Here is a 16,348-nt window from a genome sequence, read left to right as displayed (position 1 = left end):
CACAAATAAAAATTCTGTTGCCATCAAGTCGATTCTGACTCATAGCTACCCTGTAGGACAGAGCAGAACTGCCCCATAGGGTTTCCAAGGAGCAGCTGGTGGATTCCAACTGCCGTCCTTTTGGTTAGCAGCCAAACGCTTAACCACTGCACCACCTAGTTTCCATATACACACAAATAGATTAATTTAATTGCTATGCATTTTAATACAAGTGGAAAGCTGGAGGAATGCCCAACTGTAAAGGATAGGTTACGTTGGGCATATCGACCCGATGGAATATAGTACAGCCGTTGATATTATGATTTGAAAGATTATAAACCCAATAAATCAAATACTAAATCACCCCTCCTACAATGATGTAAGAATCGGGTGTGTTCACAGAGCCTGGGAGACATCCTGGAAAAGATGAAGAGTGAATTTGTTAGAGGTGGGAATAAAGTGAGTTTTTAAAATTATAAATGAATTTTATCATATTTGAGTAGTTAATTTTTTAAAATTCTATTTGAAGTGCAAATCAGGCCTTGATCATTTACAATCTGCCCCCTCCTCCCTGACCCCACTTCCGTGGCCTCGTTCTCCCAATTTCATCCCCACTGAGTTTACAGAGCTCAAATAACACAAAGCTCCGCCCCATCTTCCCACTCCCATTTAGAAGACTGTTCCAGAAAAGAAGAGGCACATTTCTTTCCCTTCTGCTTCTTCAAGTCTAAGCAGTCCCTTCAGGGGTTCTCACATTTCCTGGTCCTGTGTAGGGTGCCTTTCTTTGCGCAATAAGCTCTACACTGTCGCAGGGCATCTGCAGATAGGAGACCCACATATAGCACCAAACACTGTGAAATTGGGAGGGGCATTAAGAATTCTTGGGAACTAACGTCTTGAAAGGCACTAAAAGGGCATATATTCCTTCTCTTGCCCTCCACTAAAAGGGCATATATTCCTTCTCTTGCCCTCCTCCGTCTTCCAACCCAGACTGAATGAGAGAGTTTGCAGAACTCCTCGGTCTACTTTTATTGAGAAACCTGGGTAAACCCCGACCTCCAGGGCAATTCTTGCCAAGAACTCACAGAGCACAGCCAGAGAGCGTACAAGGGCTCAGGAAGATGGCCCATGGGCCAAAGGAACCTATCCAATCAGAAAGAATTCCACAGTGGGGGCAGCCTACGGAGGCACACACTTGACTTTTCTTTCCTATATTAAAGATAAGGTTCATATTTGCAAAAGTACCCTAGCCTGTCCAGGGTGTCCATGCCATTTCTTTTTTTAATCTGGCCATAGAAGGCAGTAAGACTTCAACAGCTTTTGTGGTATTTTAAAGCAGCTTTTTTTTTTTTTTTCCTAGTTACTGGTCCTTAAATGTGTCCTTAGCAAAGGCCCATGTTATCAGAAGGGCGAGGGTCCCTCATTGGGGTGGGATCAGGGAACGGGTGCTGACTGGAAAAGGGGAGTCTCAGCATAGCAGCCAGTTTCTGGAAGGGAACCTACTGCCACTGCAAGCCAGAAATGCCGAAGGGCAGCCAGAACTGCTGATGGCGAAGAGAGGGGCCCCTTTGATCAGGCACTGGCGTTTCTTAAGATCCTTGTGTTCAAGAGAAACTGGTTGGGATTAGTGGCTGTGCTAAACTGTCTCAATAGCCCTTGAAGTTCAGGCTCTGCAGGAGGGCCACCAACTAAACAGGATGTGTGAGCCTTTGGGGCCACATCCGGGAACGTTGTGATGAGAGACCTTCGAGACTCCCAGTAAGCATTTAAGCAACCCAAGTTGGGAACAGAGCCCTAGGCCTCTCAACCCCACTATCTCTTGCTATTTTAATGTGGATGCAGTTGTAAAATAAATAAACCATCTTCTCCAACAGCAAAACCAGGAAGCAGTTCATGAGTATTTTTGACAACAAAGCCTTCCCTTCAAGAAAAAGGAGAAAATGCAACTGGAAAACAAACTACACTCTCACCTCCAATTTAGAAGGATAATGAAATGTGAAAGGAGGGCAAATATTCATCTGATTAATAATTAAACGCGTTGACCTTCTAGTAGGATAGGCATGCTAGACGTGAAAATCGTTGCCATGGTTTTTCATCTCACGTGTCAATTGCCATTATGATGATGCTTCGCTACTGGCATCCTTTCAAGTCATGACGGTGGAGGTGGCTTCATGCCTAGTCGCAGCTTGATTACCGTGGGGCCTTTTATCTGTTCCAGGCCTGTGACTATAGCTTCATGGTGTGTCCTATCTTTAAATGCCTCACGCTCCAACATGGCCTCTTCCATCCTTTCTTCTTCCCTTCCACCTGGGATCGCCTATCAGAATTTCCATTATTTTAGAGAGACTGACTTCCACTAGGCGTTCTAGGTGGAAACCAACCTGATCAAAGTTATGTGTACTGGTCTCTACCCCTTTCCACATTTTAGTAAGGCTTCTTCTCGATCAATTGACAGATTTTCAAGCCAGGAAACTAGATCAATTGTCTAATTCAGGGTATCTCAGCTTCAGCACTATTGACATTTTGCACTGAACAACTCAATAAAATGATCTCTTTACAAATTTGAATTGGTATTTGGATTAAGCTAGTCAGGCACTGCATGTGACAAACAGAACCTTGGGACATGTGGGAGCCATCTTCCACAATGTGGACATCAAAGCAGGGGCGAGAGACAGTCTTTAGATAAGAGAAGGTTGAAAGATATGTGAAGAGAGAAGCAAGAGATAAGTCAATGGGAGTGAGGCAACTAGAACAAATAATGAGAATGTTGAAACAATGTGAAGAATGTAACCAATGTCACTGGTCATCTCATCTAGAAACTGTTGAATGGGAACAGGCTTTGCTGTATATACTTGCACCAAAAATAAATTATTATTTTAAAGAATGCATTGGGAAGAGGAGAGATATAAGAAGGCTTAAAGCTCATCTATCACACATCTAACTGAAAAGCAATATGTAATGTCAAAGGTCAATAAATGAGGAAATATTAATATTAAAAAAAAGAGAGAGAGAGAAAGCTGAAAAGTGGCACTGGAGTGCCGTTGGGTTCCTGATGGCTTTCCTGGTGCTGCTTTTAGACCTGCAAGAAGCCCGGTTTTCTTTGGATTTATGACATGCTCCAGAATTCCTCCAATAGGCTCCTCTTCTGTCTTGAGCTGTCCAGAATGAATCCAGACTAACTCTAGTGAACCTGAAGAATCCTGACTAAGATAATGAAGTAAAGGGATTGCTATTTCCCACCTAGCTTTATACATCTGTAGTATTTGTCTTCCTTAAGAAAATACAGAGAGGTACTCCTACTTTCTCAGATTTTAGCTGAGTGAGTTTCTTCTTTATTTTCTTTCAGCTCCAAGAAAACCAGGAAATATTGGCCAGATCTTTAAGCTCATGTTCCCACTTGAGGAATTTTTAAAGTGCCTCTGACTCCCTAGAGTAAGAGGGCTCTGTTAAGCATGGATAACTGTATAATCATAGCTTAGTTAAAATCTGGAAATTTGAGCCCCTCAAACAGAAACACAGGGTTAGGTTTTTTGTTGTTGTTCATATAGTTATATTGATTAAAAAGAACAGAATCCCAGCCTTTCTCTTGAGATCTTTTGCCCTCTTCACTCTGAGTTTAGCTTTTGTAGTTAGTAAGCTGATGATTTCTTAAAACTTATTTCTTCCAGGACAAAACTGAGTTTTAAATGTCAGAAAACCATTGAATAGACAGCTTAGGCTTAGGCCAGAGATGGTCTTGGCTACCTTATTATTTAAAGTAGAAACAATCATTGTAAAAATGGCCCCATTTTTATAAAATTAGTAATAATAAAAATCTTTCATTCTTAGAAGGTCAGCCCAGTGGTACTTCCATTTTTTCACATATGTTAGGTGACAAGAGAGAGCTAGAAGCTGGTGTTCTGACTCTTAGTCCAGTGATGTTTTCTCTCTTCTGTTTGTAATGTCTTTGTGAAATATACACAAGGCATTTCAATGATAACAATTCATCTTCAATAGACATCACCTAAAATATCTTGATTTTCAATACGTAAAAATAAAAGCATTTGACCAAATCATTTTTTTTGTGTGTGTGCTTTAGGTGAAATTTTACAAAGCAAATTAGTTTCTCATTAAACAATTAATACACATATTGTTTTGTGACATTGGTTACATTCTTCACATTGTAGAGACAAAATCTCTAATGACATCATAGTAGAGAAAACACATCAGGGCTAGACCAAGAGTTCATTTCAAAAGTATGTAGGTACTTACCCTCTCAGCGAGACAATAACAGAGTCCATGGGAATAGGAGGCATTTTTCAGAAAAGTCAAAGGGAAGGGAGTAAGCAGAGGCAAATCCATTTTGGTGGAGCCTGAGGCTTACATAATTTGGTGGGGGATTGGGTGTGGGAGTAGATGGAGGAGGATCTCAATAAAAAAAGAAAAGAAAATGACTGGAGTCTTCCCAAGGCCTTGGACAGGGCCTGCGCAGGTGAGGAGCTCTGAAGCTTAAGCTTCTTTAGCTTCATGGGATATGCGCTTTTGTTTTTTGTTATTGATTTTTTTTTTTTTTTTCTGGAGAGGGGGCCAGTGGTGCAGAGGGTGCCTGGGGGAGTTGGTGGACAGCATTCAGAGTAGTAAAGAGGCGAGGGAAGGCTGGAGTGGGTGAAAGAACAGGAATCTTTGGGTTTGATAAAAACAAAAACAAAAGATGTTGCCATCAGTTGATTCCGACTCATATGGACCCCATAGGACAGACCAGAGCTGCCCAAACAGGGTTTCCGAGGAGTGGCTGGTGGATTCAAAAACCACCAACCTTTTGGTTAACAACTGAACACTTAACCACTGTGTCACCAGGCCTCCTTGGGTTTGGTAGGGAGTAAAATTTTGGAAATTTTAAGTGTGGTGTCCATAAAGCTTTGTTGTTGTTGTTAGGTGCCGTCGAGTCGGTTTCAACTCATAATGACCCTATGCACAACAGAACAAAGAACTGCCCAGTCTTTGTTACGCTTGAGCTCATTGCTGCAGCCACTGTGTCAATCTACCTCTTTGAGGATCTTCCTCTTTTCCACTGACCCTGTACTCTGCCAAGCATAATGTCCTTCTCCAGGGATTGATCCCTCCTGACATGTCCAAAGTATGTAAGATGCAGTCTCACCATCCTTGCCTCTAAGGAGCATTCTGGCTGTACTTCTTCCAAGACAGATTTGTTTGTTCTTTTGGCAGTCCATGGTATATTCAATATTCTTTGCCAACACCACAATTCAAAGGCTTAGAGGTCAGGATATAGATTGGAAAGAATCCAGGTGAGAGTTAGTTGTCAGAAAGTTCACACAGCAGGAGTAAACAATCCACTCTGGGAGCCTGGGAGCCAGAGGAAGAAATTCGGGGAATACCACAGCTTCCCTTGCTCCGCCCCCATTCTGTCTTCCCTCACCTTTTAAGGCCCTTTATACTATGAGTCAGAATCGACTTGATGGCAACGGGTTTGCAAGGCTGAGAGGGCAGGACTCTGATTATCCCCTGCCCTGCCCTTCAAACAGAGCAGTTCTTCTAGTATACATGTGATATAGTGATGTTCTGCTTAAGATTTTGTTTGAAGAAAATGTCCTGGAACTCATAAAAATTATGAAAAGCCATACTTCCAAGTATTCCACAGCTGGTATCTTAAAGTAATATTAATAATATGCTAATAATATGTGATATGGAGACTTGCTGGTACAGTGGTTAAGAGGTATGGCTGCTAACCTATTCAAATCCACCAGCTGCTCTTTGGAAAGCCTATGAGGCAGTTCTACTCTGTCCTGTTAGTTCACTATGAGTCGGAATCAACTTGACAGCAACAAGTTTGGTTTTGGTTTGGAATATATGATATTTTTCCCATGAGCAAAGTATAAGTTGCCTGCGATATCTAATTTTAAAAGATGTCAATGAACTGGACAATGAATCATTACAGTTCTTCCCAATCTAGTGGAGTTATTTGGAGTAAAACATGCAATTAAGTTGAGTACATGATCAGTAAGACATTGTTTTTTCTTCTCTCTATCTTTTGAGTATAGGGTTTTGGCATATTAGCAAATCCGTAGGGTTTTTAACTCACACCAAAGAGCATTCTTCTAATTTGAAATGAGATGGCAAAGCAGGAAGATGAAACACAATCGGTATTGGTCAGTGTTGCCATGACAGCCTCGGAAACATGCCATAGCCTGTGGAGGCTAAAGTGTCTCTTTATCAAAGAGGTGTAGGATGGAATGATGTAATGTAGTTAACAGGTCTTCTGATAACTCTACACGTCGTAACGAGGGATTTCAAAATGCAACTATATTAGAGCCCTTGCAATGTATACTATGTGCATGTTAGTCTTAGCTTTCTGAGATAATTAACCTTTACCTAGAAAACCATTTAATCCAAAGAGGGTAATATTCAGTAACGATGAAGAAGTACATTGAGGACTAAAAATGCCCACCTATTTCAGCACAAGTGGGGAACTAATTACTAGACAAAAGAACAATAGGAAGGCAATTGAGGGCCATAATACAGTATGCATTGGAAATGAATCAGCAATAGATATGACATTTGAAAAGACAACCTGCTACATTATAATATGTACAAGAATAGGACAAAAGACAATAATGTACCCTCTATAGTCAGGATTACTCAAGCTCTAAGAAGAGTAATATGTCTAAGTTTGTTTTCCACATTTTAAGGAGGATACTGGGAAAATCATGTAAGGGATCGTGCCCCCCAAAAATAGGTGACTACTTGGTTGGGCCATGGTTTCCTGTATTGTGTGTTTGTCCTCCATTTTGTGATTGCAATTTTATGTTAAAGAGGATTAGGGTGGGATTGTAACACCCTTACTAAGGTTACATCCCTGATCCAATGTAAAGGGAGTTTCCCTGTAGTGAGGACTGCACCACTTTTTATCTTACAAGAGATAAAAGGAAAGGGAAGCAAGCCGAGAGGGAGACCTCATACCACCAAGAAAGCAGCACCAGGAGCAGAGCGCATCCTTGGGTTCCTGTGCAGAGAAGCCCCTATTCCAGGGGAAGATTGAGGATAAGGCCTTCCTCCAGAGCTGACAGAGAGAGAAAGCCTTCCCAGAGGAAGCTGATGTCCTGAATTTGGACTTCTAACCGACTAGACTATGAGAAAATAAATTTCCCCTTGTTAAAGCCACTCACTTGTGATATTTCTGTTATAGCAGCACTTGATGACTAAGACAGGGATTTTTTGAAGTGATAGAATGCCCCTAAATGTTTGAGGGCATCTGTCCTAAACTCAAGCTGAGTGTAATAGAGTGGGAACTGCTAAATGCATTGAAAACATGCACTGCCACCCCTCCTCCTGAAAACCATGGAATGAATAGAAGTACAAGGAGAATAAACCCACATCAGAGAGAATGGGAAGAACAGGTCATTGTCAGAAGAGTGAAGACAAACAATTTCTGAAGGTGGAAAGGAGAGGGCAGTGTGTTGGAGGGTGGGACAGGGCAGTGGAGGCCACAGCCCAGGATATGCTCTGAGGGGTGACAGTGTAGGCTGGAGCCAATCTCATTCAAGGAACCCTAAAGAGGCACTGAGCTGGAGGATTGAAGCAAGACATGGGGCTGAAAACAAGAAGGAGTAATTGAAGATCTGTCTGTGAACAAGCTGCCAGCAGCACCCCTTTGTCTTCCCTATGCCCTCCTCCTCCCTCACAGAGCAGCTGGTAGGTTCCCAGCAGGTAGACGACAGAGGGCTCTTCCTCAAAGACAACAAATCAATAGCCTGAGTTGTGATAGATCTGCTAGTGTGGGATGTTTGGGGACCCCAGAGTAAACTCTTCCTTATTTTGACTTGAATTGGGGTATGTTGGCCAGGGAGGGGGAGGACCGCCAGTCTACTGTCCAGCTGCTCACCCACCTATCTTAAATAAAGCACAGTCAACAAACCTCATCTGTGGACACTGAGCTCCCAGCTAACCTTTCCTTTCAGAGAAGTCCAACAGAGAACACACAGAAACTGGCCAAAAATACCAGCCTGGTCACTCATTCTTAAACATAAATGAGCATCCATGTGCTCATTATGCCTCATATTCCCATGGATTCTGTCATTATTTGTCTGTCCCCAGACTTTCAGTAGAAAGTAGATGTCCTCAGATTTTCAGAAGAAAACTAGCAACATAGAGGAGAACAATGAAGATAAACAAAAAGATGACAGCTCACCTTGGAGAAAATACTTAAGTTAGGAAACAAAAGAAAATATAATTCAAAGTCTAATTATTGTCCTCAGAAAGATTCAAGAAAATATTACATATCCATAATGTAAGAACAGGATGCTATCTAAAAATATATATATATTAAAAATGATTGCTGAAATTAAAATCCCATAGAATTTTAAACATAAGTTGAATTCAAGTAAGTGTCCCAGAACATAGCTCAAAAAGATAAAGAGATGAAACAACATAAAAGGAAAGATAAGAGACATGGATGATTAATTGACGAATAAAATATCTGACTAATAGGAATGTCAGAGAAAAAAAAAATAGGAGAGAGAAATTATTAAGAAATCATACAGGAAAATTTCCCAGAGCAGAAAAAAGACATGATTCATCAGACTGAAAGGGTCCAGTGGGAGCTAAGGGAGCAGGTGAATGTAAAATGAGCCACACGTAAGCACAGCCTAAGGAAATTTCAGAATACCTGGGATAAAGAATCAATCAAAAAGCCTCAAGGAAGAGAAGACTAGACCACATACAAGCATTAAGAACCATCCTGGCTTTAGACATGTCAACCTGTTAGTGGATAGTGCAGCAGATAAGACATCAAGTTGTAAAGTGGCAGAAAGGGGGGGGGGGAAGAAGAAGAGAAACAGAAATAACCTCCACCTTCAATGAAAGTAGGAGATATCGATGAGTCTTAACTACAGTAGACGGGGAAGAGCTGCCAAAGACAGGGAAGATGAGGTAAGGGAGCAGGAAGACTCTAAGAGATGTACATGCTTTTAGGTTTAAGACAAAGCCCTCAGAGTACAGTTCGTCAAAATACATGTCACATCCTTAATGGAAAAAGAGAATTGGCTGGCATCAGGTGTTTCCTTAAACCTTGCTTAGCAGGAAAAAGGAGCAGGGTTAAAGTCACCAGACAAGTCCCATTTGCAGGAAGCAGCCTGTTGGAAAGGCTGGGTGGAGGAGGGATAATGCACTGTAAATAGTCCCCATACTGTTTCTTTGTTGGCTGGGGAGAAGTCCAGGCCAAAATAATTCAATCATATTCAACTCCACATCACAAAGGGAATTCCTTCCAACCATAGCATGGCCCTGGCCCCTCCCTGACATGAACCTCCTATAAATAGCTGATCTAGGGAGAAATCATCTCACTTAAAGATAAGTCATAATCAGTAAGAAACCAGCACTGGATCTATACAAAGATATAATAACAATATAGAAGAAGAAAGGAACAAATAAAGCAAATAGCAGAACACTGGCCAGAAAAACGTGGCCATGAAAAGAAAGAAAGTCATGCTCAAACATAAGTCCTTGAACAGAAGTATTAGCCTTCCAAATTAAGAAACATACAGCAAGCAATGGAACATGGAATATATAGCGAAAAATTTTTTTTAATTTTGATTGTGCTTTAAGTGAAAGTTTACAAATCAAGTCAGTCTCTCATACAAAAACTTATATAACCCAACCCAAAACCCACTGCCGTCAAAAAAACTTATACGAAATTTTTAAAAAAGAAGCAATTTTAACTAGAAATCAGAATATGAAAAATAATGACAAAACTAAGCCCCAATGTACCTTTCCTATGCCAATTATATATCCAAAATCTATCTTGAATTTTTCTTTTTTCTATTTCTTAGGTTACCAACCTGGAGGCAGACACCATGGTCTACTACAACTCCTTTCTATCTTCTTGCTTCAACCCCTTGTCCCTTGTCAAACCATGCTCCTCCTAGCAGCTGGAAAGGTGGTCTTGAAATGAAAATCAGATCATGTCAATAGGAAATATAATACAAAAGTATTAGCCTTCCAAATTAAGAAACATACAGCAAACAATGGAAGGTGGAATATATAGTGAAAATTTAAAAAAAGAAGCAATTTTAACAGAAATCAAAACATGAAAAATAATGGCAAAACTAAGACCCAATATATCTCTCCTATGGGTCTCTCCTATGGGTAAATGTCAATAAATAGGCTAAACTCACATAATAATGTAAAAAGACTCATACTGAATCACAAACCAAAACTCAACTTTAAAGCAGTATATATATATATATATATTTGCATATGGAACATACCCCAAAAAAAGTAATTCAGAGAATTTAAAATAAAAGGGTAGGGAAAGCCATGCCAGGCAAACAATCCTGAAGAAACACCAACTTTTCCTATATTATGAAAAAATCTGAAAAAAAGGACGAATGGCAGCAAGAGTGGTGTCAGTGGATAAGAAGACAATCGATGAAAATATTACAAAACCCAGAAATATATCCAAGTATATGCAGGAATGTACTGATGAAAATGACATTTCAAATCATTAGAGAAAATACTAGTCCATAAATAGTGCTGAAACAACTACCCACTACCATCGAGCCGGTTCTGACTCATAGATAGCCAAAATTCACTTGGATCCCTACCTCACACCTTACACCAAATTCTAGATAAATCAAAATTTAAGCAAAGAAGATTAAAGCAGTAATGAAAACATGAGAGATATTTAAAAATAATCTATGAGAAGAGAAGGCCTTTCTAAGTGTGATAAAAAAAAATCCCAGAAGTGAAAGAAGCCTCGGATAAGTAAAGCCTTACTGAAAAAGAAGAAGAAAGTGGGAGGCCTCACTCTACCTGATTTCAGAACCTATTGTACAGCCACAGTAGTCAAAACAGCCTGGTACTGGTACAACAACAGACACATAGACCAATGGAACAGAATTGAGAACCCAGATATAAATCCATCCATATATGAGCAGCTGATATTTGACAAAGGCCCAGTGCCAGTTAATTGGGGAAAAGATAGTCTTTTTAACGAATGGTGCTGGCATAACTGGATATCCATTTGCAAAAAAATGAAACAGGACCCATACCTCACACCATGCACAAAAACTAACTCCAAGTGGATCAAAGACCTAAACATAAAGACTAAAACGATAAAGATCATGGAAGAAAAAATAGGGACAACGTTAGGAGCCCTAAAACAAGGCATAAGCAGAATACAAAACATTACCAAAAAAGACGAAGGGAAACCAGATAACTGGGAGCTCCTAAAAATCAAACACCTATGCTCATCTAAAGACTTCACCAAAAGAGTAAAAAGACCACCTACAGACTGGGAAAGAATTTTCAGCTATGACATCTCTGACCAGCGCCTGATCTCTAAAATCTATATGATTCTGTCAAAACTCAACCACAAAAAGACAAATGACCCAATCAAGAAGTGGGCAAAGGATATGAACACACACTTCACTAAAGAAGATATTCAGGCAGCTAACAGATACATGAGAAAATGCTCTCGATCATTAGCCATTAGAGAAATGCAAATTAAAACTACGATGAGATTCCATCTCACTCCAACAAGGCTGGCATTAATCCAAAAAACACAAAATAATAACTGTTGGAGAGGCTGTGGAGAGATTGGAACTCTTATACACTGCTGGTGGGAATGTAAAATGGTACAACCACTTTGGAAATCTATTTGACGTTATCTTAAACAGTTAGAAATAGAAGTACCATACAACCCAGAAATCCCACTCCTCGGAATATACCCTAGAGAAATAAGAGCCTTCACACAAACAGATATATGCACACCCATGTTTATTGCAGCTCTGTTTACAATTGCAAAAAGCTGGAAGCAACCAAGGTGTCCATCAACGGATGAATGGGTAAATAAATTGTGGTATATTCACACAATGGAATACTGCGCATTGATAAAGAACAGGGACGAATCTGTGAAACATTTCATAACGTGGAGGAACCTGGAAGGCATTATGCTGAGTGAAATTAGTCAGAGGCAAAAGGACAAATATTATATAAGACCACTATTATAAGATCTTGAGAAATAGTATAAACTGAGAAGAACACATACTTTTGTGGTTACGAGGGGGGGAGGGAGGGAGGGTGGGAGGGTTTTTTTTACTGATTAGTTAGTAGATAAGAACTACTTTAGGTGAAGGGAAGGACAATACTCAATACAGGGAAGGTCAGCTCAACTGGACAGGACCAAAAGCAAAGAAATTTCCGGGATAAACTGAATGCTTCAAAGGTCAGTTTAGCAAGGGAGGGGGTTTGGGGACCATGGTTTAAGGGGACTTCTAAGTCAATTGGCAAAATAATTCTATTATGAAAACATTCTGCATCCCACTTTGAAATGTGGCGTCTGGGGTCTTAAATGCTAACAAGCGGCCATCTAAGATGCATCAATTGGTCTCAACCCACCTGGATCAAAGGAGAATGAAGAACACCAAGGTCACACGATAAGTATGAGCCCAAGAGACAGAAAGGGCCACATCAACCAGAGACTTACATCATCCTGAGACCAGAAGAACTAGTTGGTGCCCGGCCACAACCGATGACTGCCCCGACAGGGAGCACAACAGAGAACCCCTGAGGGAGCAAGAGATCAGTGGGATGCAGACCCCAAATTCTCACAAAAAGACCACACTTAATGGTCTGACTGAGACTAGAGGAATCCCCGCAGTCATGGTCCCCAAACCTTCTGTTGGCCCAGGACAGGAACCATACCCGAAGACAACTCATCAGACATGGAAGGGACTGGACAGTGGGTAGGGAGAGATGCTGATGAAGAGTGAGCTATTTGTATCAGGTGGACACTTGAGACTGTGTTGGCATCTCCTGTCTGGAGGGGGGATGGGAGGGTAGGGAGGGTTGGAAGCTGGCAAAATTGTCACGAAAGGAGAGACTGGAAGGGCCGACTCATTAGGGGGAGAGCAAGTGGGAGTATGGAGTAAGGTGTATATAAGCTTATATGTGACAGACTGACTTGATTTGTAAACGTTCACTTGAAGCTCAATAAAAAAAATAAAAAAAAATGCCAGAAGTAATAAAACCAAATAATAAATTTGACTACAGAAAAACAGAATATTTCTTATATATATATATACGCACATACATATGTGTATATACACACATATGTATACATACATAGGAAACCCTGGTGGTGTAGTGGTTCAGTGCTATGGTGGCTAACCAAGGGGTCAGCAGTTCAAATCCACCAGGCGCTCCATGGAAACTCTATGGGGCAGCTCTACTCTGTCTTATAGGGTCGCTATGAGTAGGAATCAACTCGATGGCACTGGGTTTAGTTTTTTTTTTTTTTTTTATATACATACATACACAATGCAAGGACAAAAAGAAACAAACAAAAAACCCAAACTGGGGTATTTGCAACTTATAGACAAAAGGCTAATTTCTTTAAAAATAAAGAGCACCAACAAAAGATCACAGACCCAATAGAAAAACGAGCAAAAACAATAAATAATATTTCATAGAAAAATAAATACGGCTCTCAAAGTGATGATGAAAGAACGTACAACATCAAGAAATGCAAATTAATATTACAATGATTTCCTGTGGTGGAATCTGCTAGTGGTTCACCAAAATCTTGGGCTTATGATGAAATGCATCCCTGTCTCCTCCTGCAGTTAATGGTAGCCATATGATTAACTTCTCTCTAGTGAAATGTGACTGGAAGTGATATGTGCTCCTTCTAGGCTTAGGCCTTCAGATCATATGTTTTCTCCACTTTCTCTTCCCTCTTTGCTTTGTCTGGAACCAGGATGGTGACCCAACTTTGTCCATTCCTTAGGCGAAGGCAGAGCAGAGGAAGTTGGAAGAAACCTTAGTCCCTGAATGACTACATGGAGCAGAACCACTCACCAACTTCGGTGCTCTCTTACACTTAAAGAAAAAAAAATGTATATATGAAGATATTTGTTAAAGCGTTATTTATAAATTGAAAAAACTTCATGTCTACCAATAGGAAGGTGACTATATAAATTCTGGCACATCCATGTGATGGAAAACTATGCAGTTACTTTTAAAAAGTAAGGTAACTATATACAACCGAGGAGCCCTGGTGGTGCAGTGCTTAAGAGCTTAGCTGCTAACCAGAAGGTTGTCAGTTCAAATCCACCAGCTGCTCCTCGGAAACCCTATGGGGCAGTTCTACTCTGTCCTATAGGGTCACTATGAGTCAGAATCGACTTGACTGCAATGGATTTTATATAGCAACTCAGAAAAATGAAAATACATGCTAAGGGAAGAAAACAAAATAAAGAATAGAGTACAATGTGTGCCCATTTGTGTAAAAAAGTTTAAAGATAAACCTAACTCTTTACCTAAACGTGCATAGAGTCTTTATGGTATTGATGGATGCCCTTGGGTTGGGGGACAGAGGTGAGAGGAAGATCTCCTTTTCACCATTTACCCTCTTGTACTGTTTAAACTTTGTACCAGTAGTATATGTGGCCTGCACACACACACAAAAAATTCTTAAAAACAGACAATGAAATGAAGGCTTGTGATTCCAAATGGCAATTGAGCACATGATTTTTTCTTTCTTCTCCTCTTGAGACCCTCATTAAAATGATGTAAAGCAACTAAAAAAAAAAAAAGTGTAAAATCAGAACCACGAAGAAAGCATGGGGGAGGCTCTCAGCAAACAAGGGATTGCAGCATTTTCCTAGAATATGAAAACAAATGGAGAAGGAGTGAAGCAGGTAGAGGAGGCCACAGGTTAGAGGGCTCAGCAGCAAAGGAGGCAGCCAATCAGCTGTGCCAACCCCCAGAGAAACCCAGATCTCTAAAAGAGGACTCAAAAGGAGAGAGATTATTCAGGGCCTCAAGAAAACTTTAAAAATAAAAAACAATAAGTATCTTCAAGACTAGGATGCTCTTGGGGAACAAGAAAGACCTTTTTGAAAGTCAAAATATGATTGCCAAATAAAAAGTTCAATAGAGGGATTGGGAAATAAAGTAGAAGAAATTGCAAAGTGAAAAGAATAAAAGATGAAAATTCTGAGATAAAAGAGAAGACACAGAAGATTAGGCTAGGGGTTCCAGCTCACACCATGGTTAGAGGGTGGTCAACGGTCTCGTTTGCCCAGGACTGAAGGGTTTCCCTGGATGCTAAAACCAAGACAGCCTTGGGCAAACTGGGATAGTTGGCCATCCTAGAATTAGATAATTCGTGTTAACATGATTCTTGATAAATGCTCTATTAATTAGCTTTTCTTATTTCTCATAAGATGTTTTTAAAGAAAATTCAGAAACACTGAGTTTTGTCATTGTTTTTTAATAACCAATGAGATTGTGTTAGATTGTAATGGCTGCCATAGTTTTCCTCCATGTGTACAGACCTTGGGTAGTCCTTTCCCACTCTGACTCTGGGGTTGGCCATCCAACTTAATTTGACCAATGGGACAATAGCGAATGTGACACAAGCACAGGCTGGAGAAACACACTGGGATTCACCCACTCTTGCTGCTGGGAACTTTTTTGCTGCCACGAGAATAAGTCTGGGGTTGGCTTGCTTGAGAACAAGAGACTGCAGCTATCCGGCTGTCTCAGCTGAAACCCCACACATGTGCGTGAGACCATCCTACACCATGTTAAGGTATGCAACAGCGGCCAAACCAATCTGATTCTCTGGGTTAGCTAGACCAGGAGAACGTCTAGCCGACCCCACAGAATCATGGGAAATAATGCTGCTACTTTAAGCCACTAAGGGTGCGGTGGCTTGTTATACTGCAAAAGATAACTGATTGAGAGATTTTTTTAAAAAGTTACTGAATATGACTAAAACTGTTCAGTATGTAAAATCAAGAAGTGGAAATTGTTCCACAGACTGACAATAGGAAAGAGCATATCATTTTGTGAAATTTTGGACTAAGGCCTAAAGAAGTGAAGCCCATTGCCCATCGCCATCGAGTCAATTCTGACTCATAGTGACCCTGTAGGACAGAGTAGAACTGCCCCATAAAGTTTCCAAGGAGCGCCTGGTGGATTTGAACTGCCAACCTTATGGTTAGTAGCCTTAGCACTTAACCACTATGCCACCAGGGTCTCCAAAGAAGTGAAGTATGTAAAATTGATCTTTAGCTTGGAGGTACAACGGCCTCTCAAAATTTTCTTTTCTGTTTGAACTGCTACCTCTTACAAAATTTCTGTCTATAAAAAAGATTTCTCGTAAACCAGAAATTGAGATTAGGTATTATGAATTTATTCTGTTACCTTCTCTTGTGTTTTTACATTTCCAAGGGGGGACATCTGAAATGAAAAAAAAAAAAAATGAAGTTTTAAATAATTGATATTAGAATTATAACCCTGCTGCCAAGTGATATTCTTCCGATCCATGGCTCTCAAAGTATAGTTCCCAGGTAGGGCAACAAAC

This window comes from Elephas maximus, chromosome 17 (assembly GCF_024166365.1).
Source record: "Elephas maximus indicus isolate mEleMax1 chromosome 17, mEleMax1 primary haplotype, whole genome shotgun sequence".
NCBI classification, from domain to species: domain Eukaryota; kingdom Metazoa; phylum Chordata; class Mammalia; order Proboscidea; family Elephantidae; genus Elephas; species Elephas maximus.
The sequence above is the reverse complement of the archived record's forward strand: the minus strand, read 5'-3'. Positions refer to the sequence as shown.